The 26165-nt window shown below is 42.2% G+C and overlaps 1 protein-coding gene across 1 annotated transcript in view; it reads right to left on the reverse strand.

The window, feature by feature from the left end:
• LOC141097700 (nicotinamide N-methyltransferase-like) overlaps nt 1-21199 on the reverse strand; it is a 59847-nt gene extending 38648 nt beyond the window's left edge. Inside the window, exon 1 of the mRNA XM_073585079.1 lies at nt 21042-21199. The gene's annotated coding sequence lies outside the window, so the exon portion shown is untranslated. The remainder of the gene's footprint in view (nt 1-21041) is intronic.
• Nucleotides 21200-26165: the final 4966 nt, after the last annotated feature.

Here is a 26165-nt window from a genome sequence, read left to right on the forward strand (position 1 = left end):
CATATGTGGGGGTAAACCACTGTTTGGGTGCATGGCAGAGCTTGGAATGGAAGGAGCACCATTTGACTTTTTCAATGCAGAATTGGCTTGAATTGAGATCAGACACCATGTTGCGTTTGGAGAGCACCTGATGTGTCCAAACACTGGAAACCCCCCCAATTCTAACTCCAACCCTAACCCCAACACACCCCTAACCCTAATCTCAGCCCTAACCCTAGACCTAACCCTAATGGGAAAATGGAAATAAATACTTTTTTTTAATTTTATAATTTTTCTCTAACTAAGGGGGTGATAAAGGGGGTTGGGGTTTTGATTTACTATTTATAGTTGGTTTTTATATTTGGCAGCTGTCATACGCTAAAAGACTCTTTTTATTGTATAAATAGGTTTTGCATCACCACATTTTTAGAGCTATAAATTTTCCATATTTTGACCCACCAAGTCATATGAGGTCTTATTTTTTGTGGGACGAGTTGATGTTTTTATTGGTACCATTTTCGGGCATGTGACATTTTTTGATCGCTTTTTATTCCGATTCTTGGGACGCAGAATGAACAAAAACAAGCATTTCAAGAATTTCTTTTGGGGGGTGCGTTTACACCATTCCACGTGCGGTAAAATTGATAAAGCAGTTTTATTCTTCAGGTCAGTGCGATTACAGCGATACCTCATTTATGTAATTTTTTTATGTTTTGGCGCTTTTATGCAATGAAAGCAATTTTATATAAAAAATAATTCTTTTTGCATTGCTTTATTCTGCGAGCTATAACTTTTACATTTTTTTGCTGTTGATGCTGTGTGGCAGCTCGTTTTTTGCGGGACAAGATGACTTTTTCAGCGGTACCATATTTATTTATATCCGTGTTTTTGATCTCGCGTTATTGCACTTTTTGTTTGGCAGTATGGTAATAAAGCATTATTTTTTGCTTTGTTTTATATTTTTATTTTTTAAGGGGTTTGCTAAAGGGGTTAACTAATGGGACAGTTTTATAAGGCAGGCCGTTACGGACGCGGCGATACTACATATGTGTACTTTTATTATTTTTTTTATTTCTAAAAAATGAATTTATTAGGGAATTTTTTTTTTACTTATTTAGCAATTTTCTTTATAAATAATTTAAATTTTTTTTTTAAACTTTATTACACTGTCCCAGGGGGGACATCACTGTCATGTGTGAGATCGCTGATCTGACACATCACAGATCACTGTGACAGATCAACGATCTCACACAGGCACTGCAGAAGGCTTCCTCATGCCTGCGCTTTGCAGGCATGAGGAATCCAGCTCCCTGCAGGCCCCCGAAGGTCCCCACTGCCATATTGGATCAGGGGACCTGCAGGGAAGGAGGCCATCGCAGCAGCGCTGCACATCGCGCTGCTGCGGGGGTCTCAGGGAAGCACGAAGGGAGCCCCCTCCCTTCCGATGCTTCCCTAAACCCCGGTACACTGCGATCGTGTTCGATTGCAGTGTGCCAGGGGTTAACGTGTCAGGGGTGGTCCGTGACCGCCCCTGACACATAGTGCCCGGGTGTCAGCTGTGATAATCAGCTGATACCCGGCCGCAATCAGCGGCGCTCACCCCGTGAGCGCCGCTGATCGCTATGATGTACTATCCCGTCCATGGGCATAGGGGCCCGGGTCCCACAGACAAGATAGTACGTCAGATGTCAGAAAGGGGTTAAACACAGAGATATAGCACACAAAATACTTAATAAGTAACATTTCCCACATGTTTACTTTACATCAGCACAATTTTGGAACCAACATTTTTTTCGTAAGAAAGTTATAAGGGTTAAAATTTGACCAGCGATCTCTCATTTTTACAACACTTTTTTTTTAGGGATCACATCACATTTGAAGTCACTTTTAGGGGTCTATATGATAGAAAATACTCAAAAGTGACACTATTCTAAAAACTTCACCCCACAAGGTGCTCAAAGCCACATTCAAGAAGTTTATTAACCCTTCAGGTGCTTCACAGGAATTTTTTGAATGTTTTTAAAAAAAATTAACATTTAACTTTAAAAAAAAAAAAAATTACTTCAGGTCCAATTTTTTATTTTACAAAGGGTAAAAGGAGAAATTGGACCCCAAAAGTTATTGTGCAATTTGTTCTGAGTACGTTGATACCCCATATGTGGAGGGAACCACTGTTTCGGCGCATAGCAGAGCACAGAAGGGAAGGAGCGACGTTTGACTTTTTCAGTGCAAAATTGGCTGGAATTAACATTGAACGCCATGTCGCATTTGGAGAGCCCCTGGTGTGCCTAAACACTGAAAAAAACCCACAAGTGACCCAATTTTGTAATCTAGACCCCACAAGGAACTTATCTAGATGTGTGTTGAGAACTTTGAACCCCCAAGTGGTTCACAGAAGTTTATAACGTACATCCGTAAAATTAAAAAAATCATATTTTTTCCACAAAAATGATCTTTTGACCCCCAATTTTTATTTTCCCAAGGGAAACACGACCCCAAAAGTTATTGTGCAATTTGTCCTGAGTACGCTGATACCCAATATGTGGGGGTAAACCACTGTATTTATGCATGGCAGAGCTCGGAAGGGAAGGAGGGCCAGTTGATTTTTTCAACGCAGAATTGGCTTGACGCCATGTCGTGTTTGGAGAGCCCCTGATGTGCCTGAACAGTGGAAACCCCCCACAAGTGACCCAGTTTTGGAAACTAGACACACAAGAAACTTATCTAGATGTGTGGTGAGCACTTTGAACCCCCAAGTGCTTCATAGAAGTTTATAATGCCTGGATATGAAGATATAAAAATCATATTTTTTCCACAAACATGATCTTTTAGTCCCCAATTTTTTTATTTTCCCAAGGGTAACAAGATGTTGTCCAATTTGTCCTATGTATGCTGATACCCTCTATGTGAGAGAAAACTACTGTATGGGCACATGTCGGGGCTTGTAAGGGAAGTAGTGACATTTTGGATTTCAGACTTTGATGGAAGGGTCTGCAGGCATCATGTCGCGTTTGAAGAGCCCCTGATGTGCCTAAACAGTGGAAACCTCCACAAGTGACCACATTTTGGAAACTAGACCCCCCACGGAACTTATCTAGATGTGTGGTGAGAACTTTGAACCCCCAAGTGCTTCACAGTTTATAACGTAGAGCCATTAAAATAAAAAATATATTTTTTTCAACAAAAATTATATGTTCACCCCAATTTGTTATTTTCCCAAGGGTAACAGGATAAATTGGACCCCAAAAGTTGTTGTGCAATTTGTCCTGAGTAGGCTGATACCCCATATGTGGGGTTAAACCACTCTTTGGGTGCATGGCAGAGTTGGAAGGGAAGGAGCACCATTTGACTTTTTCAATGCAGAATTGGCTGGAATTGAGCTCAAACACCATGTCGCGTTTGGAGAGCCCCTGATGTGCCTAAACAGTGGAAACCCCCCAATTCTAACTCCAACCCTAACCCCAACACACTCCTAACCCTAATCCCAACCCTAACTCTAATCCTAACTTTAGACCCAACCCTAACCCTAGCTTTAGCACCAACCCTAACTTTAGCCCTCACCCTAACCTCAACCCTAACCCTAACTTTAGCCCCAACCTTAACCCTAATTTTAGCCCCAACCTTAACCCTAATTTTAGCCCCAACCCTAACTTTAGCCCCATCCCTAACCCTAATGGGAAAATGGAAATAAATACTTTTTTTATTTTATTATTTTTCCCTAAATAAGAGGATGATAAAGGAGGGTTTGATTTACTATTTATAATGGGTTTTTATAGCAGGTTTTTATGTTTGGCAGCTGTCACACACTAAAAGACGCTTTTTATTGCAAAAAATAGTATTTGCATCACCACATTTTGAGAGCTATAATTTTTCCATATTTTGGCCCACAGAGTCATGTGAGGTCTTATTTTTTTGGGACAATTTGACGTTTTTATTGGTACCATTTTCGGGCACATTACATTTTTTAATCGCTTTTTATTTGGATTTTTGGGACGCAGAATGAACAAAAACCAGCAATTCATGAATTTCTTTTGGGGGAGGGCGTTTATACCGTTCCGCATGTGGTAAAATTGATAAAGTCGTTTTATTCTTCAGATTAGTATGATGACAGCGATACTTAATTTATATAATTTTTTTATGTTTTGGCGCTTTTATACAATAAAAACAATTCTATATAAAAAAAATATTTTTGCATCGCTTTATTCTGCGAGCTATAACTTTTTAATTTTTTCGCTAATGATGCTGTATGGCAGCTCATTTTTTGTGGGACAAGATCACATTTTCAACGGTACCATGTTTATTTATATTCATCTTTTTGATTGCGTGTTATTGCACTTTTTGCTCGGCGGTATGATGATAAAGCATTGTTTTTTGCCTTGTTTTTTTTTGAAGGGGTTCACTAAAGGGGTTAATAACTGGCACAGTTTTATAGGGCGGGTTATTACAGACACGGCGATACTAAATATGTTTACTTTTATTGTTTTTTTATTATTTACATAAAGAAATTAATTTATTGGGGAATTTTTTTTTCTTAATTTAGGAATTTTTTAAAATTATTTTTACACATGTTAATATTTTTTAAACTTTTTACATTGTCCCAGGGTCGGACATTACTATGCAAAGGCAGTGTAAGAGGCTTCTCAGTGCCTGCTCTCAGCAGTCACTGAAAAGTCACCTCCCTGCAGGACCCAGAAGGACCCCGTGGCCATCTTGGATCTGGGGGCCTGCAGGGAGGAGGCCTTTGGAACAACTTGATCACATCACGTTGTTCTGAGTGTCTCAGGGAAGCTCGCATGGAGCCCCCCTCCCTGCGCGAGGCTTCCCTATGCCACTGGAACACAGCGATCACGTTTGATCGTAGTGTGCTGGGGGTTAATGTGCCGGGAATGGTCTGTGACCACTCCTGGCACATAGTGCCAGGTGTCAGCTGTGATAATCAGCTGACTCCCAGCCGCGATCAGCCGTGCTCCCCCTGTGAGCACAGCTGATTGGTATGACGTACTATCCCTTCCTTGGGGATTAAGTCCCAGGGCACATGGATGGGATAGTACGTCAAATGGCAGAAAGGGTTTAAGACTTGTACAGTTAGTGAAGACTTGCTGTTTTTCATGGCAAGCTGACACTTCAATTGGTGCAATCTTGGGGTAGATACAATGTTTTTATTATCTTTAATAATTATTTTTTTAAGCTTAGTTTCCAAATTGGGTTAAATAGTTTGCAAGCATATTTTTTTACTTTCTGAATAATTATACTTATTCAGAAAGTAAAAAAGGTGGCTATACCAAATATACTTTTTTCATTTACACTTTTTTAATTTAGAAAAGGCATGATTCAAGCTTTCTTTTTGCGCATTTTAAAATATTTATTATTTTTTTCTTAACTATCACTGAAAAAAATAATAATTCTGGAGTTTAATTATTTTTTCATTTTATAGCTTTAATTGTTAACGTTAAATAATTTTTATTTTTTTCATATAGCACTTTCATTAACACAGCTACAGAAAGTCTGTTTTTTTATTCGTTTTTTATATTTCAACTGTTAAAGGCTAACTCAGCAAGAGGCAGAAATGAAGACCAGTCCTGCTGCTGAGCCACCACAAAACATCTTAAAATTTGTTCTAACTATTGATTCGTCCTCTCTATCTGACCGTTTCAGGGTGATAACTTGTAAGTAGAGGAAAAGGACAAATCAATCCCTAACTTCCTGCAAAGTGCCCTCCAGAATTTACAGACAAATTGCAACCCCTATCAGATGCAATGCTTAACCCCTTAACGACCAAGCCATTTTGTAGGTTAAAGACCAGGCCTTAATTTTGAAAACAGACCATTGTCACTTTATGTGCTTATAACTCTGGAATGCTTCAACGTGTTATGGCACACAGGGTGCATGTGTTCTCATCTTCATTGTTGTGCTTCCAAATTGAATGTGAGGATTTACGGCCGGAGAAATCAGGACACAAATGCAAGCAATTGTCTCTCAAATGATTTCTGATTTATTTCCAGAAGTGTACAACCTTTTATAGCAAAAATCGAGCTGTCTTAGTATACTACATCATGGGGTTTTGTCCAAATTAATGATTATCACAATTTACTATTGATATCACATGTTCTATATTATTATCTTTGTTACTATATAATCATTATGCAAATGATTATTGCTTCTAGCCTAACCTAGCTTCAATGAAACTAGGTGGATTATACAACTTTCCGAAGTCCATGTCAGCATCAGCAAATCTCAAGATACATCCTGATACAAAATTGAGTCTTAGAGAATCAGAAAGATCTTAAAGCTACATAATTCTAGTATCAGGATGTATCTTTAGAGCAAAAGGAAAGGATTGAGGAAACAGATATTCTAACAATTTATCTGACTACGTAGTTTTTGGGTACACAAGAATTGTGAAATATTCTGGTGGTAATTGTTAGTTAATTCCCTATATTATTGTGTTCAAGATAGCTAGATATCACTGTGTTCACTGAAGACCCCTTTTACTCGGATATAAGGAGTACATATATACAGTTTTTACAGTCATATATTCAACTGTTTATAACCCCGTGAGAATTTGTTTTAAGATGCATACATATGTTTTTCAGATGTATTTAGAATTCAGATGAGAGAATGGGTGGGAGTAGTCAGTTGATATCTATAGGACAGATATGACCCATAGTGGAGTGAGGAAAGAAAATGTATGTTAAGAAACCCTCCGATCCCGATGGGAGGAGGATTAGATAAGAAGGAATGGAAGAAAGTGTTAATGAGTAGAAAGCAGCGTCCTAGCCTCAGGTATTATGAGTTCTTACAGGACCCTGAAGCATTTTATAAGATGGCAGAAGAAGTTAGAAAGCAGGCATGGGGGCGTGGCCTGGGCTCTGAGCATGTAGGCAGCAAGATTCTAAGCTCCAGGGGCGGGCTGGGCCGGGTGGCAGGGAGGCAAGTGCCCCCCGTGCCACTCCCCCAGCACCTCTACAGGGCCGGCCACACAGCAAATTGTGCGCGGCCATGCTCACTGTACTGTGACGCGGCTGGCAGCAGACACAGCTGCCGTATCACAGTGTATCATGATGGCCGCCGGCCGGGAGCTGTGCACCGCTATCGCCTTGATGGCTGCACAGCTCCCGTTGCCCACAGTCCCGCTCCCTCCCTTTCCACTTACGGGTCAGGCATGCACAATGACATCATCGTGCGTGCCGACATGTACCAGAGTCCAGACCCTCGAAGCAGAGAAGCACTGCTGGGGAGCGGTCGGCTGTGAGGTAAGTATGGCAAACTTTTTTTTCTTTATGAAATGAATTAAATGTGTGGGGGGGCTGCAAATGATGAATGGGGAGTGAGTGGAGCTGCAATTGATGAAGGGGGTGAGTGGGGCCGCACATGATGGAGGGGGGTGAATGGGGCCGCACATGATGAAGGGGGGTGAGTGGGGCCTCACATGATGAAGGGGGGTGAGTGGGGCCGCATATGATGAAAGGGGTGAGTGGGGCCATACATGATGGAGGGGGGTGAGTGGGGCCACATATGATGAAAGGGGTGAGTGGGGCCGCACATGATGAAGGGGAGTGTGGGGGCTGCAAATGATGAAGGGGGTCAGTAGGGCTGCATATGATGGAGGGTGAATGTGGTGCACATGATGAAGGGGGGTGAGTGGGGCTGTACATGATGAAGGGGGTGAGTGGGGCTGTACATGATGAAGGGGGTGAGTGGGGCTGCACATGATGAAGGGGGGTGAGTGGGGCTGCACATGATGGCGTGGGGGGAGTGGGGCTGCACATGATGAAGTGGGGGAAGTGGGGCTGCACTTGACGGGGTAAGGGGGATTGCACATGATGACTGGGGGGTAAGGGAGGTGAGTGGGGCTGCACATGATGAAGGTGGGTGAATGGGGCCGCACATGATGGAGGGGGGTGAATGGGGACACACATGATGGAGGGGTGAATGGGGCCGCACATGATGGAGGGGGGTGAATGGGGCCACACATGATGGAGGGGGGTGAATGGGGCTGCACATGATGGAGTGGGGTGAGTGGGGTTGCACATGATGAAGGGGGGAGAGTGTGGCCGCACATGATGAAGGGAGGTGAGTGGGGCCGCATATGATGAAGGGGGTTGAGTGCGGCCGCATATGATGAAGAGGGGTGAATGGGGCCGCACATGATGAAGGGGGGTGAGTGGGGCCGCACATGATGGAGGGGGGTGAGTGGGGCCGTACATGATGGAGGGGGGTGAATGGGGCCACACATGATGGAGGCGGGTGAGTGGGGCCGCACATGATGGAGGGGGTGAGTGAGGCCGAACATGATGGAGGGGAGTGAATGGGGCTGCACATGATGAAGGGGGGTGAGTGGGGCTGCATATGATGAAGGGGGTGAGTAGGGCTGCACATGATGGAGGGGGGTGAGTTGGGCCGCACATGATGAAGGGGGTGAGTGGGGCTGCACATGAAGGAGGGGGTGAGTGGGGCCGCACATGATGAAGGGGGGTGAGTGGGGCTGCACATGAAGAAGGGGGGTGAGTGGGGTCACACATGATGAAGGGGAGTGAGTGGGGCTGCGCATGAAGAAGGGGGGTGAGTGGGGCCACATATGATGAAGGGGGTGAGCGGGGCCGCACATGATGAAGGGGGGTGAATTTGGCTGCACATTATGAAGGGGGGTGAGAGGGGCCACACATGATGAAGGGGGGTGAGTGGGGCCGCACATGATGAAGGGGGTGAGTGGGGCCGCACATGATGAAGGGGGGTGAGTGGGGCCGCACATGATGAAGGGGGGTGAGTGGGGCCGCACATGATGAAGAGGGGTGAGTGGGGCTGCACATGATGAAGGGGGGTGAGTGGGGCTGCAAATGATAAAGGAGGGTGAGTGGGGCTGCAAATGATGAAGGGTGGGTGAGTGGGGCTGCAAATGATGAAGGAGAGTGAGTGGGGCTGCAAATGATGAAGGGTGGTGAGTGGGGCTGCAAATGATGAAGGGTGGTGAGTGGGGCTGCAAAAGATGAAGGGGGTGAGTGGGGCTGCAAATGATGGAGGGTGAATGGGGCTGCACATGATGAAAGGGGTGAGTGGGGCTGCACATGATGAATGGGTGAGTGGGGCTGTACATGATGAAGGGGGTGAGTGGGGCTGCACATGATGAAGTGGGGGAGTGGGACTGCACTTGACGGGGGTAAGGGGGATTGCACATGATGACTGGGGGTAATGGAGATTGCACATGATGAAGTTGGGTGAGTTGGGCTGCACATGATGAAGTGGTGGGAGTTCGGCTGCACATGATGAAGTGGGGGAGTGGGACTGCACATGATGAAGTGGGGGTTAAGGGGACTGCACAGGATGAATTAGGGGTAAGTGGGAATGCACAGGATGAATTGGGGGTAAGGGGGACTGCACATGATGAATTGGTGGGTAAGGGGGACTGCACATGATGACGGGGGGCAGCACATGGAGTAGGGAGTAAGGGGGACTGCACATGATGAAGTGGGGGAAGGGGACTTCACATGATGAAATGGAAGGGGGATAGGAGGCTGCAAATGTTGAAGGGGCACTGTAGATGAAGTGAGGGGGTGATAGGGGACTGCAATGGATGAAATAAGGGGACTTCAAATTAAAGTGGGGGGATTGCAAATGATGAAGTGGGGGAGAGGACGGGGGACTGCAAATGGTGAATTCAGTGTGAGTGACGGGGCACAGCAATTTAATTGAAGGTGGGGGATGAGGAGAGCAAATGATGAATTGAAGGTGGGGGCTGGGGAGAGCAAATGATGATCTATGGGGAGAACAAATAATGAATTTTGAGAGTGGTGGAGTAAGTGATGTATTGAATGTGGGGTAGAGCAGTTGATGATGAATAGAGGGTGGGAGAGAAAGACATGACAATGAATTGAGGCGTGAGGGACATGTAAATATAATGAATCGGGGTAATGGTTAGAGTGGGAGGTACATAGTGGGGGCGTTAAGGATGAAGTGCCTGGTATTGAATTGGGGGAAAGGGTACAGGTCCAATTAATTTATATAGTAAATGGTGAAAGTGGCTATTTATAGTTAGTGGGTGTACAGTGGCAGATTATAATTTATATTTGGAATGATGGGTAGCATAATAACCAATTATATATTGATTGTGGGTGCACGTCTGTATTCAGATGTGTAGTGTAGAAGAAACGGAAAAAGAGGGGAATGTGCTCTGGAAGTGGTGCTCTAGTAACTGTGTTATTTTACACAGGATCGAGTCCTGGCTGGAAGAAGTGAAGGCGGTCTGTGCTGATGAAAAAGAAAAGCAAAGATGAAGGACTTCAGCTAGAGACGTCACTGGTGAGTCAGTGTGTTACCTGTACACTGACAATATACACTGTATACTATATATAGAGCTCCTGTGTATAATGTCACTGGCAGTAGTGATCACTGTATTACTTGTACACTGACGCTATATACAGAGCTCCTGTGTACATTATCATTGGTGATCACTGTATTACCTGTACACTGACATTTTATACAGAGCTCCTGTGTATAATGTCACTGGTGATCACTGTATTACCTGTACACTGACAGTAACTACAGAGTTCCTGTATACAATGGCACTTAGTATTGTGTTTTTTTTATTAATGATCAGTATTGTAATATTCAGTCACTATGTGGTGGTAATATGTGGTCTGGTCATGGTGTGGCTCTATTTGTTCCTTGTATGTGGTATTATTTGGTCACTATGTGGTAACCACTATGTGGTTTGGTCAATATGTGGTCTGGCCAAGGTGTGGAGGTATTTGCTCCTACTATGTGGTATTATTCAGTCACTATGTGGTGGTAATATGTAGTCTGGCCATGGTGCGGCAGCATTTGTTTCTTCTATGTGGTATTATTCAGTCACTATGTTGTGGTAATATGTGGTTTGGCCATGGTGCGATGGTATTTGTTCCTTGTATGTGGTATTATTCGGTCACTATGTGCTGGTAATATGTGGTCTGGCCAAGGTGTGGCGGCATTTGTTCTTTGTATGTGGTATTATTCGGTCACTATGTGCTGGTAATATGTGGTCTGGTCATGATGTGACAATATTTGTCCCTTGTATGTGGTATTAATGGTTGTTTAAAAAAAATGTAAATGTATGTGACTCATTCCATTAAAGAAAAATGCATAAACATATATTTATTTTTAATAGTTTAGTGTAGAGTAGGGCCCAGCTGAAAGAGTCTACCGTGTCGTGGTATCAGCTTAAAAATTATTTTGTCCAGAACAGAAGCTGCTGGATATGAATGTGATCTGGTGTTTGATGGGAACTGTTAATATCTGATCGGTGAGTATGTGGTGGAGAAGTTGAGTTTTTCCAAGAGCGGGCGGTGGGACGGTGGAGGCGGAGCTGGTGTGGAACCTGGGCGAAGTCTCAAGGGAACCCCAAAATTTTGCCAGTATGGGACCCCGAAATTCCTAGTGGAAGCCCTGGTCTGTCTCATAAGCTGCAGACCGCAGCTTCCTGAGACTCCAGTGTGCTCACGCAGGCAGCGTGATTACATTATTGTCTCACGCCGCTCTGCGAACCGGAAGAGAAAATGGAGGCTGCAGTGCCAGGAATCAGGACGAGGTGAGTATAAACTTCTTTATTTTTAATATGGAGAACTGGGGCCATCCTTCTATATATATGGGAGAACAGGGGTCTATTATACTATATATATGGGGAGAACTGGGGCCATCATACTATATATATGGGGAGAACTGAGGCCATCATACTATATATGTGAGGGGAACTGCGGCCATCATGCTAGATATGTGGGGAGAACTAGGGCCATCATACTATATATATGGGCAACTGGGGCCATTGCACTATATTTATAGTGGGAACTGGGACCATCGCATTATATATACTATATATATCCCATATCTCTATAGTAAGCTCGGTTCTGCTCCTATTTCTCTGTAGTAAGCTTGGTTCTGCTCCCTTACAGTATCTGTAGTAAACTCTCTTCTTCTCCCATATTCATGGAGTAAGCTCAGTTCTGCTCCAAATCTCTGTAGTAAGCTCTGTTCTGCTACCTTATCTTTGTAGTAAGCGCGTTTCTGTTCCCATACCACTGTAGTAAGCTTGGTTCTGCTCTCATATCTCTGTAGTAAGCTCGGTTTTTCACCCATACCTCTGTAGTAAGCTCCGTTCTGCTCCCATATCTCTGGAGTATTCTCCGTTCTGATCCATATCTTTGGAGTAAGCTCTGTTCTGATCCTAAATCTTTGGCATAAGCTCTGTTCTGCTCCCATATCTCTGGAGTAAGCTCTATTCTGCTCCCATATCTCTGGAATAAGCTCCGTTCTGCTCCCAAGTCTCTGGAGTAAGCTCCATTCTGCTCCTATATCTCTGAAGTAATCTCTGTTCTGCTCCCATATATCTGTTGTAAGCTCGGTTCTGCTCCTATATCGATGGAGTAAGCTCTGTTCTGCTCCCATATCTATGCAGCTAGCTCTGATCTCTTCCCAGCCTATTTTTAAAGCCTGTTATCTACGCTGCTTTAATTGAATGACCAGAGATACGCAGGGAAAAAGAGGGCCACCGCAACTCGAGGGTCACTGCCTTGTGAATGCCCCCAAGGCTGAAAAGTGCCAGCAAGCCCCTGCTAAGCTCCCACTGTCACATTCTAAAGCTACAAAATAAGCGTGCATAGGGTTAACCAAAATAACCTTGCTGGACCCTATTTTACTTATGAATTTTGGGTGCCCAATTTGAGACAAAAAACAGGACTCTGGTCCAAAGAGGAATGAAGAAATAAGCTTTTTCAAGTCTGGACAGCTGCGGTGCAGCAGAAGCTGATGGACATCACTCCACATCATCTGCCCTCCTGTGAAGAGACCAGAGTGCCAGCACGGACTTTACTGAAGCCAGGATTGATCTGGAGGATCATTATTGGCACTGAGGACTTTATTTGGACCCACCCCAGTAAGGCACAATGTAAATCCAACAGTCTGCACAGCTTTCTGCCTGCTGTGTGTGGAGGATAAGGCTATGTGCACACACTGCGGATTCACCAGCGGATCCACAGGTAAAACCGCAGGTAAATTGACCTGCGGTTTTACCTGCGGATTGGCTAGCAGTTTTCCCCTGCAGTTTGACACCTGGACAATGGAATAGGTGACAAACTGCAGCGGAATCCGCAGATAGAATTGACATGTCAATTCTTTCTGCGGATTTAAAACCGCAGCTTTTCCGCAGTGAAAAAACCACAGCATATGCACTGCGGATTGTAAATCCCATAGACTTACACTGTACTGTACACTATCTGCAGAACTGCTGCCGATCCGCAAAGGCCAAATCTGCTGCAGATCCGCAGCAGAATTCACAGCGTGTGCACATACCCTTACGGTGCGGCTGTGGTGGAGGGATACAGACACCTGCATGTTCATCCCTGCTGATTTATGCCTGAGTGCCGCTGAATTCTGACTGCTGTAATATCGGGGTGAGGTTAGCGGGTACAGAAGAGCTTCCCTGGACATATTCTAGTGTGGCACGCTGAAGAGGAAAGCAAAGACACTGGCGAGGACTCTTTCTTTGCCACGGAGCTGAAGGGCGGAGGGAAACCACTGGACTTCTAGGACCAGACCCTGGAATCGGCCAAGAACAGCGCTATACAGCCTCATAAAGGACCGGATCAGAGGCGACTAGCTCCGGGAGAGTCACTAAAAACTGCTGAGGTGAGGCACAACTGAAATCTGGTCACTAGAACCGGACGCTGCACACTGATCACAGCCGCAATAAAACTCAATGGGAAGTAGTTCTGGCTGTGTCCAGCCTGTCAGCGTTGCAGAAAGCTGATGTCACAGGCCCTGCAGCACACAGCAAGCGGCCCCCGGTACTACAGGCTCAGCTATACTCCCGAACTGTGCGGCGCAGCAGTTAACCCCCAGAGTAATGGGAGAAGGATATAGACTGCAGGGAGGGCCCTCAATATCCCCACACAATAAAGGAATACTGACTATTCTTGTTCTGCACTTACCAGCGGCGCAGACTTATAACACCATAGTGACCACAGTTTCTGGCTGGTAGCCCCGGTGCCCTATACTCATCTGTGCAGTGCACCATAATAGAGGATTATACACTCTTCAAGCAAGGATCAGAGCTACAGTGGACTGCTTGCATTATTATTGAGGAATTGTGTGACTTTGGCGCTCTTACTGAGGGTTTCTCAGTTGACTCCTTTTCTGAAACTTGTTTTTAGACCATTTTACTTAACTTGTCTGATTGATCAAGCTAAAAGGGTCATAGAGCTGAGGCCAGGGAAGGCTGCGTGGCAAATTAAGATGCAGTCGGGCAGGGGCAGAATTAATAATAGCTCACACAGGGTGACGAGGCACAATTTGGGGGCATATTCAAAATCCTATGAGGATATCCCTAATGTGTTAAGCCCCACAAAATCTAGGTCACCTCTGAAAAGAGGTGAGCCAAAAATGCCTTATATAAAACAATCCCATAACCCTGCACCTGTCAAAGCTGCAAAAGGGGGATCAGGTATCAATAACCCATTGACCAAAACACTGCCTAAAACACAACCTGAAACACTTCAAAAAAAAAAAATTGGGGGGGACACATTAAAACTCCCCCTCCAAATCAGCCTCTCACGGAGCAAATGGACACTTCCAAATCAAACAAAAGGAAGGGCCCAGACGATCAGGAAAACACCAGGAGTCTTTCTTCTGAGGACTCCGAGAGTGTCTCAGCTGACTATACCCCAAACACAAGCCCTGAAAGGCAGAGGCCTAGAAGGGACACTGGAGGTCCATTTCTTTCATTTGAGGTTCCTCCTCCATCCATTAACCTGGGGGAATACAAGGGGTCCAATAAACAAGCCACCGAAGGATTCATGGCGGATCTCTTCCAGTTCTTCAGTGGTGACCTAAAAATTGGGTTTGAGACTCAGGCTAAGGACCTACAGGAAACTTGCAGGAATCTTAGCCAAAAGGTTGAGAAATATGAGGTAAAGATGGTTAAGGAGGAGAGGGACATAGTCTACCTCTCAAAGGAAAATTCTCTCCTCAAAACGGAGGTTATTTCCCTTAAAAACAAATTAATGGATCTGGAAGACCGAAGCAGGAGAAATAACTTAAAAATACGAGGTATTCCTGAGTTGGTCTCCCAGGCAGATCTTTTAGATTACACTAAAAATTTATTCAAAAAATCATCGCCAAAATTTACAGAATTAGAAGTAAATATTGATCGTATACACCACCTTCCCACGTCCAAAAGGGGTCCCACAGGAAAAGCCTAGGGACATTATCCTCAGAGTCCATTTTTTTGAAACCAAGGAGAAGGTACTAAAATCTCTGAGAGAGAGAGGTTCACCTCCAGAGCCATATAAAGATTTAAAGGTTTTCCAAGACTTCTCCAAAGAGACAATGGGCGCAAGAAGGTCCTTCAGAGATTTGACCTCTAAACTCAGGCTACTTTCACACATCCGGTGTTTTGTGTCCGGCGGCGTGTGGTGAAAAGCCGGACTGCCGAATCGGGGCTGCAGCGCTGACACCGGATTTACATGCGTCGCCTGATACGGCTTTGATCACATTTAAAGGAGCCAGCTGCAGAAAGGAGAGAGAGAGATTCACAGGGCACTTGTGGGGTTAAAACTCACAGTGTCCGGGCATGCGCTCTTTAAAAAGCTGTTCCGGCGCTACAACAAAACATAGCAGGGAACGTTTTTTGCAGACGCCGGACGGCGCATGTTTGCCATATCCAGAAAAAAACCGAGGCGCCGCATGTCCATCCGGCACGATGCGGCGATCATTACATTCTATGTGAAATAACCGGATCCAATTCCGGATCCGGTTTTCACAATTTTCGCCGCATCGTGGCGGATTACAAAAGACTGATGTGTGAAAGTAGCCTTAGATAGCTCAGAGTGTCATATAGATGGGGTTTCCCTATCAAGCTATTAGTCTGGTATAATGACAAAAACTACCCCATCTATACTCCACATGAGGGTCAGAAGTTCCTTAAATTTCTGATGGATGAACCAGCATTTAGGGATAGGGATTAGGACTGATTTTTATCTTATGTTCGAATTTACATGGTGTATACTATTAATTTCCTTCTCATGAATATGAATATCTTATGACCCGTATTTACAGTTTATTGATGTCACTGTGGGAACTTGCCACTTAATTTTTTCTCACTTTTTCCCCCACACTAAGGTGAGACACCAACTGGTTTGGAGTCCTCCAGGAGAACTCTCAAGTTCCTAATTTTTTTTTTCTGTATTTCACTGTTTTGCTTGTTTCCATTTTTCTGTTTTGATATTGCACTCTAACGATGAAAATCTTATCATACAATGTTAGGGGGCTCAACAGTCCGAATAAGAGGTATGCGGTATGGAAGGAGATCAACTGAACACGTGCCGAATTGGTATGCCTCAAGGAGGTTAAACTGGCCTCTGATCGACACCTGGTCTTCCAGCACAAGAACTTTCCACACATGTACAAGTCACTGTCCACAAAGAAAAAGGCTCCCAGGTTACACTGGGAGATGGCACCGTTCCTTTTCAGCTCATCAAAGAGATACCAGACTCATTGGGCAGGTTTCATATACTCATATGCTTACTCCATGAAAGGCCATGCACAATAGTGAATGTATACGCACCTAACAAGGGACACATTCGATTCTTGAACAAGCTAATTAAAAAAATAGACAAAGTCAAAACAGGCGATATCATCTTACTAGGCGATTTTAATATTGTCCCAGATAGTAGCATTGATTCATCATTAGTTCTCCACAAGGTTCCAGCTTTAAAAAACTGGTTCATTCAAAATGAGCTTTATGATGCTTTTCGTTGCTTGAACACATCGCCTCGTGGGTGTTCTCACCTTTCAGATGTACATAAGACAGCATCTAGAATCGATCTACTACTTACTAATATATTTACTTTAGCCAAAATTAAGGATATACGGTTCATGCAAAAGACCATCTCGGATCATACCCCGGTTCTCGCTGAGTTCCTCGTGGGTCCTCCCTCTGACAAGCCATTCCGCTGGAAACTTAACCCAGCCTTGTTATATATACCAGAGTACAAGCAAGAGATAGAAAACGTTCTGTTAAACTACTTCAAGGAAAATGTATCTGGTGAAGTAGATCAGTTAACGGTCTGGAACGCCCATAAGGCGGTCCTGAGGGGATGCCTTATGCATATCCTCTCTAAACATAAGAAGAGAAATAGGGAAAAATTTACAAACCTACAGGCCCAAATTAATGATCTAGAAAAAAAACAAACCAACTTGAAAGTTCCTTCCCAAATCAGAGATTTTGAGACTTAAGGCCCCATCACACACAGCGATCTCGCTAGCGAGATCGCTGATTTTGTGACGCCACAGCGATCTCACCAGCGAGATCGCTGTGTGTGACGGGGATCAGCGACTGGCCCCCCGCCCGGGTATCGCTGATCGTGCTCCATCATCCTGGGCCGTTTTTTGATAGTTGGTCTCCCATTGGCCAGCGTGCATCGCTGCGTGTGGCAGCGAGAGACCAGCAATCAGCGACGCTGGACACTGGTTTCTAATGTAAACATCGGGTATCTAAGAGCCGCACGGCTCTTAGATACTCGATGTTTACATTGGAAACCAGCTTGCTCGCTGGTCCTGATTGCTGGAGGGGCTGTCTATATGACAGCTCACCAGCGATCAGCTAGCGATGTCCCAGCGATCCCATCCATGTCGGATCGTTGGTGGGATTCCTGGGACATCGTTATGTGTAACGGGGCCTTTAAACAGAGTCTGAGATCTGAAATCTACCAGGAATGCGATGCATCCATCAAAGCATCTAGGTATAAATCATATACATCTCTCAACAAGCCTACCAGGTTTATGATGAGGAAATTAAAAAGAGAAAGAATTAAAAAAAGGATGATTCAGATTGTATCTCCCTCGGGTGACCCCAAAATTCACCCTAGGGACATTGTTAACTCGTTTGTAGATTTCTTTAAAAATCTTTATAACCTGAAAGATGACCCCCAAACACCGGTGGTTAACTCGAATTTTGTGGATTCTTTTCTACAGAGTATCGATGTACCAAGAGTTCATGAGCTGGACTTGAATTATGTCAATAGCCCTTTTACAGAGAGTGAAATAGTTGACGTTATCAAGAAACTGTAGTCCCAAAAATCACCAGGGCCGGATGGCTTCTCTGGGGAATAGTATAAATCCTTTTCAAAAATTCTGGCTCCACAGTTAGCTTCCGTCTTTGGTCTGGCATCCTCTCGGGGCGCCTTCCCAAAGGAGATGTTAGAGGCAAAAATTGTCATGATTCCAAAGGAGGGGGGAGACCCCGAGAGGATACAGAACTATAGGCCAATCTCACTCATAAAAAGCGATACTAAAAACTACTCAAAGATCATCGCAGACCGACTAAAAAACATCCTTCCATGTCTGTTGGTGGATGATCAAATAGGGTTCACAGAGGGGCTGCCAGGCCTCAAACGGGACTAGAAGGGTGTTGAACCTGATAAATTTAGCTAACAACTCGAGAACCCAAACCGCTTTTCTGGCACGGGACGCCGAGAAGGCGTTAGATAGACTAAACTGGCTTTATTTAAAAGCAACTCTCGCTGGATTTGGCTTCAACAGTCTAAGCCCTATACTCGGGTCCTAGTGCCAGGATCTATGCAAACAACTTCCTTTCTGACTCGTTCGACATTACTAATGGCACGAGACAGGGGTGCCCCCTGTCTCCCCTTCTATTTGTGCTTGCCATAGAGCCCCTAGCCGAAAAAATTAGATTAAACAATTATATTAAAGGCTTTGAACTGCCATCACAAAATTATAATTGGGTTATTCGCAGATGATATCTTCCTCACACTCCTTGATCCCACAAATTCCATTAAAGCCCTTTCAGATGAACTAGAAAAATTCTCTAGAGCATCCTATTTTAAGATAAACCCACATAAATCCAAATTTATAACTCTAAACATGAAACAATCTGAAATTAATGAAGTAAAGACTCAAACCCAGTTCATTTGGGAGGAGAAAGAGATTGTCTATCTAGGGATTAGAATAGCAGGATCAATCCAAGCCACAGTTAGGGCCAATTTAGACAGCATTATAAAGACTATTACAGGCAATCTATACTTTTTGGCTCAGCTAGAGGCTTCCATTTTTGGGAAGATACTGGCAGTCAAAGATTTATCCTTCCCAAAATTTTATATATATTTAGGACTTTGCCAGTTAGCTTTCAACGCCAATCCAGGAGGTATGGGGAAATCTGGAATCAAAAAGGTGGGGGATGTTTTTAGTGGAGTGGAGTTCTTGAAATTCAGTGAGATCAGGGCTAAATATAATCTACCGTCATCTGAGCTGATCTTTTACACCATGTTCAAAGACAGAATTTGGAGCATCATAAAAGGGAAGACTTTAAATTATGAAATGCTATCTTCACTGCTGTGCAACCTTAAAAATAAAAACCTCTGGAGTCTGAGAAATTTGTATAGATCTGTCGTCAAGGACCTAACGAGCGACAAAAACGTATATATGAAGAGATGGGAGTCCGATTTAGGTGCTGATATCCGTCTCGAGAATTGGAACGATGCCATCAAAATCACTTACAATTCCAACATATCAATGGGTCTTCACGAGGGTTACTTTAAACTGTTAAATAGGTGGTACTATACCCAGACAAGGTTATCACATTTTAACACAGAACTATCTTCCTTGTGCTGGAGAGGCTGTGGACATCAAGGGAACCTCTACCATATATTTTGGGGTTGTTCAAAAATCAAAAACCTCTGGTTCCAGGTCACACAGCACATTAACCTCATTGCTAAGGACTTCACAATTACGTCTGAAAGAGCACTCCTTTCATTAGACGTGGAACAATTTGATGATTCGGTAAGATACATTATTATACACATCCTCTTAGTGACTAAGACTATGTTAGCACAATGGTGGAAGAAAGTCAAGGTTTCTAAGTTTTCGGACATACTTGATAAGATAGGCCAACATAGCGATTTAGAACGTAGATTTGCGATTAACAAGAATCACATCCACAAATATACAAAAAAATGGAAGACTTGGAACAACAAATTCCATATCAAATAGACCTATTAAGAGGTATTATATTTTAAAGCCAAAACATGGCCGTTGTAGTACCGGGATGTTGTATCTCCTTCCAAGAATGTTACCCCATAATAAGGATTGGCGATTTTCTGTTCCTTTTATGTTGTTATTCGCTATATGCTATTTAATGCCTATTTGTGGGTTCTCTAGTTTTAAATTTTTTCTGTACCTGTACAAGGTTCTTTACTTCCCATTCCCTTTCCTCCCTTCCTACCTTCCTTCAATTACCCTTTTTAATTATTGAAAACCAATAAAATTATTTGAAAAGAAAGCAGGCTTGAGGAGAGGAATATAACAAGATTGCTGAATTTTATGCAACACAAGTAGTTACACAGGAAGATTTGTGAGTTGCAATATCTGCATTACATTCATTTATACTTCCTATATACATTCCTGATGACTGGACATGTGCCAGCTGTCAAACGCCGAATGCAGAATATCGTGAGACTTGTTCTGACTGTCAGATGACCATCCCAAATAGCCTTACCTTGTTTCCAACTATCTACATAGACAGCACGTCATGCTACATCCTGTCCAGCATCTACTATAGCACCATTAATTAATGCAGTTTATGAAAAGAATACAGAACAGGGAAGACAGGAATCAACAACTCAGACTGATAATTTACAATATTTATCGCTATATGGTGGGGGGACATCATCATCATCATCATCATCTTTTAAGCCTCAAAGCTTATACACAATCTATTTCACGCAAGGACTCCTGGAAATACCAGGAGACACTCTAGTAAGCAGTTTGCCAGACACCCCCATTCTCCAGGATGTCATGCAGGGAAAAGGAGAACCTGTGGCTAGTTTCTTCCATCAATGTAATAAAAAGTTTCTGGATTTTAGATTTGAAATGCAAATTAGTCCCCAGTTGGAAGAAGCTTTGACACCCACCAATATTGAGCTCCAGATTTTAATAGGGTACTGGCATACTGATTCCACAACCCATGAAAGTACATATATTTTTACAGTCCACAAAAATATAAGAGAAACAACATCTCTCACCCAGATAGAGGTTGAGGATACTCCGCTCAAATTCCTGGTGGGTCCCGATGCAGTCAGAAGTGTAATCAGGGACATTGATCTATCTGCTGCAGATGTATGCGGTCTTTTCTCTTTATAGGACATACCTGTAGATTATGTGGGCGTTGAACTAATGGCACTGATCCCAGACTCATTATGGGCATGATGCCCTGAATATATTGGCAGGCTCAAAATCCAGTTTCTGAAATTGTAGCTGAAGCCAGGAACTCTGCTACCAAGGAAACCGCAATACCCACCCTCCATTTCACAATCTGCAATTATTTTTTAATCAAGTTCTGCATGATACATGACTTGCGTGCTGTCAATGAAGTCATAGTACTGGACATATCTATGGTGCCAAACCCACACACTCTTGGTTTTACTTTTAATCAATTCTATTTATTTTTCTATGGTTTACGGTGATTGACCTGGCCGATGCCTTCTTCAGTTTACATCTACATGCTGCAAGCCAGTACCTGTTTGCTTTCACACATGAGGGCCAGCAATATACTTGGACTATGATGCCTCAAAGGGCACAACATAACGTCTCTATGTTCACCCGAGCCATGACCACGGTCCTGGAGCCCTGGAAGAGGACACATCCCGCTGCCACTCTTTTACAGTACATGGATGACCTCCTTCCCAGACTGAAGACAGCCAAGCCAATACTGCTTTTCTACACATGCAACCTTTTTATAACTATTTTAAGGTTAACCAAAGAAGGCATCAATGGGTTTTATATGCTAAGCTGCAATCATATTTTTCCAGTTTTAGGACTGCCAGGCTATACCGGACCATTTTGTCTGTTTGTCATGAAGAAGCCTAACCATGCAACTGGAGTCCTGATACAGCTTCACGGAGGAAGACAACACCCTCCTGGCTACTACTCTCCAAGACATGACCCATTGGCTCGTGGAGTCCCAATCTGCATGAGAGCCATGTTTGCAACCCACCTGCTTCTGGACAAGATATCTGATGTTATTCTATATTTTTGCGTAATGATTATATAGTTATACTGTATATATAGTAGCAAAGATAATAATATACAGCATGTGAGATCAACAGTAATTTGTGATAATCATTAATTTGGAAAAGACCCATGATGTAAAGCACTGAAACTGCCCGATTTGTACACTTCTGGAAATAAATCAGAAATCATTTGAGATACAATTGCATGCATTTGTCCTGATTTCTCCGGCCATAAAACCTCACATTCAATTTGGAAGCAGACAATTAAGATGACAACACACGCATTTTGTGTGCCATAACACTTCCAGCTTCTGACTGATGTGTTCATTTCAGAGATGAAGGCTGAAGAGGAGGAGGAGGAGGTGCAGGATCTGTAGACTGTGGGGGCAACCCTGATTGAGGGCCCGCAATCCTCGGCATGGGGAGGATGTGTTCCATGCCAAGGTCCGACTGGGTCCCGGCTTCCACTATGTTAACCCAGTGTGCCGTCAGTGAGATGTACCATTCCTGCCCACAAGCACTTGTCTACGTGTCCATTCTTAGGTGGACTTTCCCAATAGCAGCATTGTTGAGAGCACGGGTAATGTTGTTGGACACATGCTGGTGTAATGCCGGTACGGCACAATGGGAGAAATAGTGGCAACTGGGGACTGAGTATCTTGGGACGGCCGCTGCCATAGGTTGTGGAAAGCTTCCGTCTCAATGAGCCTAAAAGGCAACATTTCGAGCGCAAGCAGACGAGAAATGTTCGAATTAAGTACTGTGGCCTGTGGGTGTAAAAAATGCGTATTCTTGTAAAATACTCATGACTAATTACCAGATAAAAATATAGTGGTTTATTTGGATTCTTCCATCAAAGAAAAGATTATTACAGAAAAACATAAAAATAGGTGCATGATTATAAAGAGATTGTCCATTAGTTCATAGCATGTATTCTTCTTTCTCTGGGATCCCACATTGCAAATGGCGTTCGTCTCTGTTAAGAGCTTCTTACGTAGTAAAGTTACATACCAGCTGTCCGTAATGTCATGGCCCAGCACAGATGACTCCTCGAATGAGTTTCATGGTGATAGGGAAGGAGAGAGCGAGCGCCACCTCTAGAGCAAGCCATGAATCGTACGTCTCTTAAAGCACGTGATCTCTGTATATATGGAGTTGACCTTTTACCATGAGCTAATCTTACATATGTAGAGGAGTTGACATTTACCACTTGCTAAAATAGCACATGCAGTGTCAGTGGAAGACAATGTCCAGTACAGAACTGAGTGTAATAAGAAATTAACGGATTATTAATATTTAACAATTCCCCCTTTTGAGGGAGACAGACATTAATTGGAACCCTCAAAATATAATGAGATCTTCTTTCTTCTTTTCTTCTTTGACAAAATAGTTTAATATCAATAATAATATCAGATTATTGCTATACGAACTCAATGACATAATTGATGTGAATTCATGTTATGGTAAGCCATGAACAATATTCATATAAAATATGTATAATTATACTTCCCTAAATCTAAATTTAAGCCTCTCAGGTCCAGTCATCATCATCTGATGTCATCTGGTCTTCATTTTGATATCTTCTGTCTTCTTCTTGGTTTTTTAAAAACAGTTTTTCTATAGCATATAGATGTTGTAGGAATCATGTGTCATGTATCAAATCAAAGCCCATAAATTCAAATGTTGATAAGAAAACAAAGTCTATAGATGAAATGCAGCTTTAATATCTGTGCAGTGTCACCTTTACAAACCTGGGCTTACATTGGCTCGCCTTGGATATTCTGGAATCCTCCATCGGCACTGGTCTTTGAACAGGTGTGATGTCTTTGGTCAGCAAAGCAAGAGTTAAAATGACTCTTCCTTGCTAAACATAGCACCATAACCAGTCCTCAGCCCTAATGCACAGGACACATGTCAGGGTTGTAGCTTCCTGACAATTACCTTCACCAGCTTTTCATCGAAGCTTTACAGGTGATTGAAAACCTCTGGAACTTGGTAAGAACGTGATAACACAGTTTATCTCAGCATCATAGGATCATCGTCCTCTGGTTGTCAGGTTAGACATTGCAATCGTGGCTCTCAGTGGTGGATGCTGCACTTGTGACTGTCAGTGGTGGATACTGAGCTTGTAATTAACACAGTCTATTACTCAGAAATCATAGCTTTGTTACCTTCTGGGACTTCTGGATCACATTCTTCTTCTTGCAACTGGTAAGAATCAATTTAGAAATATGAAAAGTCTTTATTAACGTAATTTCAGTATCTTGCTTGAAGTCTTCATTCCCTATTCTATACCAAACCTGGTAATTTTCCTAACCTATAATATCACAGCATACCATAGCAATCAGTAATATCCATATAATTATTATCAGAATTTGTACCATATATGGATTTCAATGTTTGAAATAATAAAATAATAATAAGTTATAATACATTATTATCCATATTCTTCATGTGATAGAACATTTTTTATGTCATGGGGTAATCACCTTTTTCAACCCATAGGTGTCAGTGTGTTTTATTTAACAAGTGTTTTCATCTTTATTAATAAGGAATATATTTATTATACTAATAATATGTAGGAATGTATAGCCATGAACCAAAATAAGAATATATGAGTGAGCGAATGAATAAAAGAATTGTTGCATATAACTCAGAACTGAAACATTTTCCTTTGTAATGGAACCATATCCTCGCTATATTTAATGAAGCAATATTCTCATAATAGATATTACTTTATTAAATATTGATGGGTTTTTTTTTCCTGATTGACAGAAAAAATAAAAATTTAAGAATTAAAATAAAAATAGAATAATAAAAATTGAAAATGCAAAATAAAAATAAGAAGAAAAAATAAGAAGAAAAATAAGGCCTTTATGTTGATACCAAATGCAGAGTAGTTATGCCCTCAGTAACATATACCCTTAATATTTCCATGATCTGGACTATTTTATAATTGTCATAAACTTGTGTTACCAAAACATTCAAATTATGCAACTTTGCATATAATACTCTTCTCAGTATAAAGAAATGACTCTTTATAATACTTAATGTTATTATACCCAATACTTATACCATTGTACCTTATTAATATTTCTTTTTTATTAAAATGTGTGAAGAAGAGGTATTAATCAAATGTGATGATGTAGTCAGGATCAAAAACACATTTCCCCCTTAATACCAAAAAATATTGTTTTATGAAATAATTCATTTATGAAAACCAAAATTAAAAATAATTAATTTATAAATTGTGTAAATATTATACTTGCTGTTTTAAAAGGAATAAATCCATTTATTTGTCTGAAGATGTGTAACCATTAAAAATTAATTTGAATACCATAAAATCATCCTTTGGAAAAATTAATTTAAATGTAGATTTTTTTCATAAACCATTTTGATGTGTGAATGCAAGAAATTACTAAAGAGCTATAGGAATATATGTTGTGTAGATAATATTTCTTTATATCTTAATATTCTAATAATTTAACTGATCTGCATATTTCTCCTAAAAACAAAGTTTTGTTTTTTTTCTCTTGCATACAGAATCCTGAGGCCTCATACACATCAAACATATCACATTACTCGCTTAGCAGCTGCTCATACACTCAGTCATCTGTCACTCAGACTGTGTCACATATAAGTTTAAACCATATTATCCCACATACAGAGGTATGATGAATACATGTATTTTAACCCAAATTATCCTAATTATCATTGCGCATTGTAAACTATTAAATTTAGTGTCTTAATATTTCTTTGAATATTCCCCAAATACACATAGCATAAAAATATATATGTTATATAAGCTATACTTAAAACTTTAGGCCTGAAAAAAAAAATTCCTTTGATTTGCAAAAGTTGAGACCCCCTTAAAAATTTCACTAAGGCTACAGGGACATGGTATACTGGTATATTTATTATTAGAACAAAGTTTAAATTTCACATGCTGTGGTTGTCATTCATGCCATGCAGTAAAGGCATCCACACAGAACATTTAAAATGCAATTAGTTATTTTCTTTTAAGGGTTAGATATATAAAATCATGCAATTATTGCAACTTCCTGTGTAAATAAAGGCATAAATCCTTGTAAGAGAATTTTTCCCAATTAAGTCCTGCTTTGAAATGAAAATTCTAAG

The sequence above is a fragment of the Dendrobates tinctorius genome, unplaced genomic scaffold, assembly GCF_039654945.1.
Source record: "Dendrobates tinctorius isolate UK_male_01 unplaced genomic scaffold, ASM3965494v1 ptg000086l, whole genome shotgun sequence".
Lineage (NCBI taxonomy): Eukaryota > Metazoa > Chordata > Amphibia > Anura > Dendrobatidae > Dendrobates > Dendrobates tinctorius.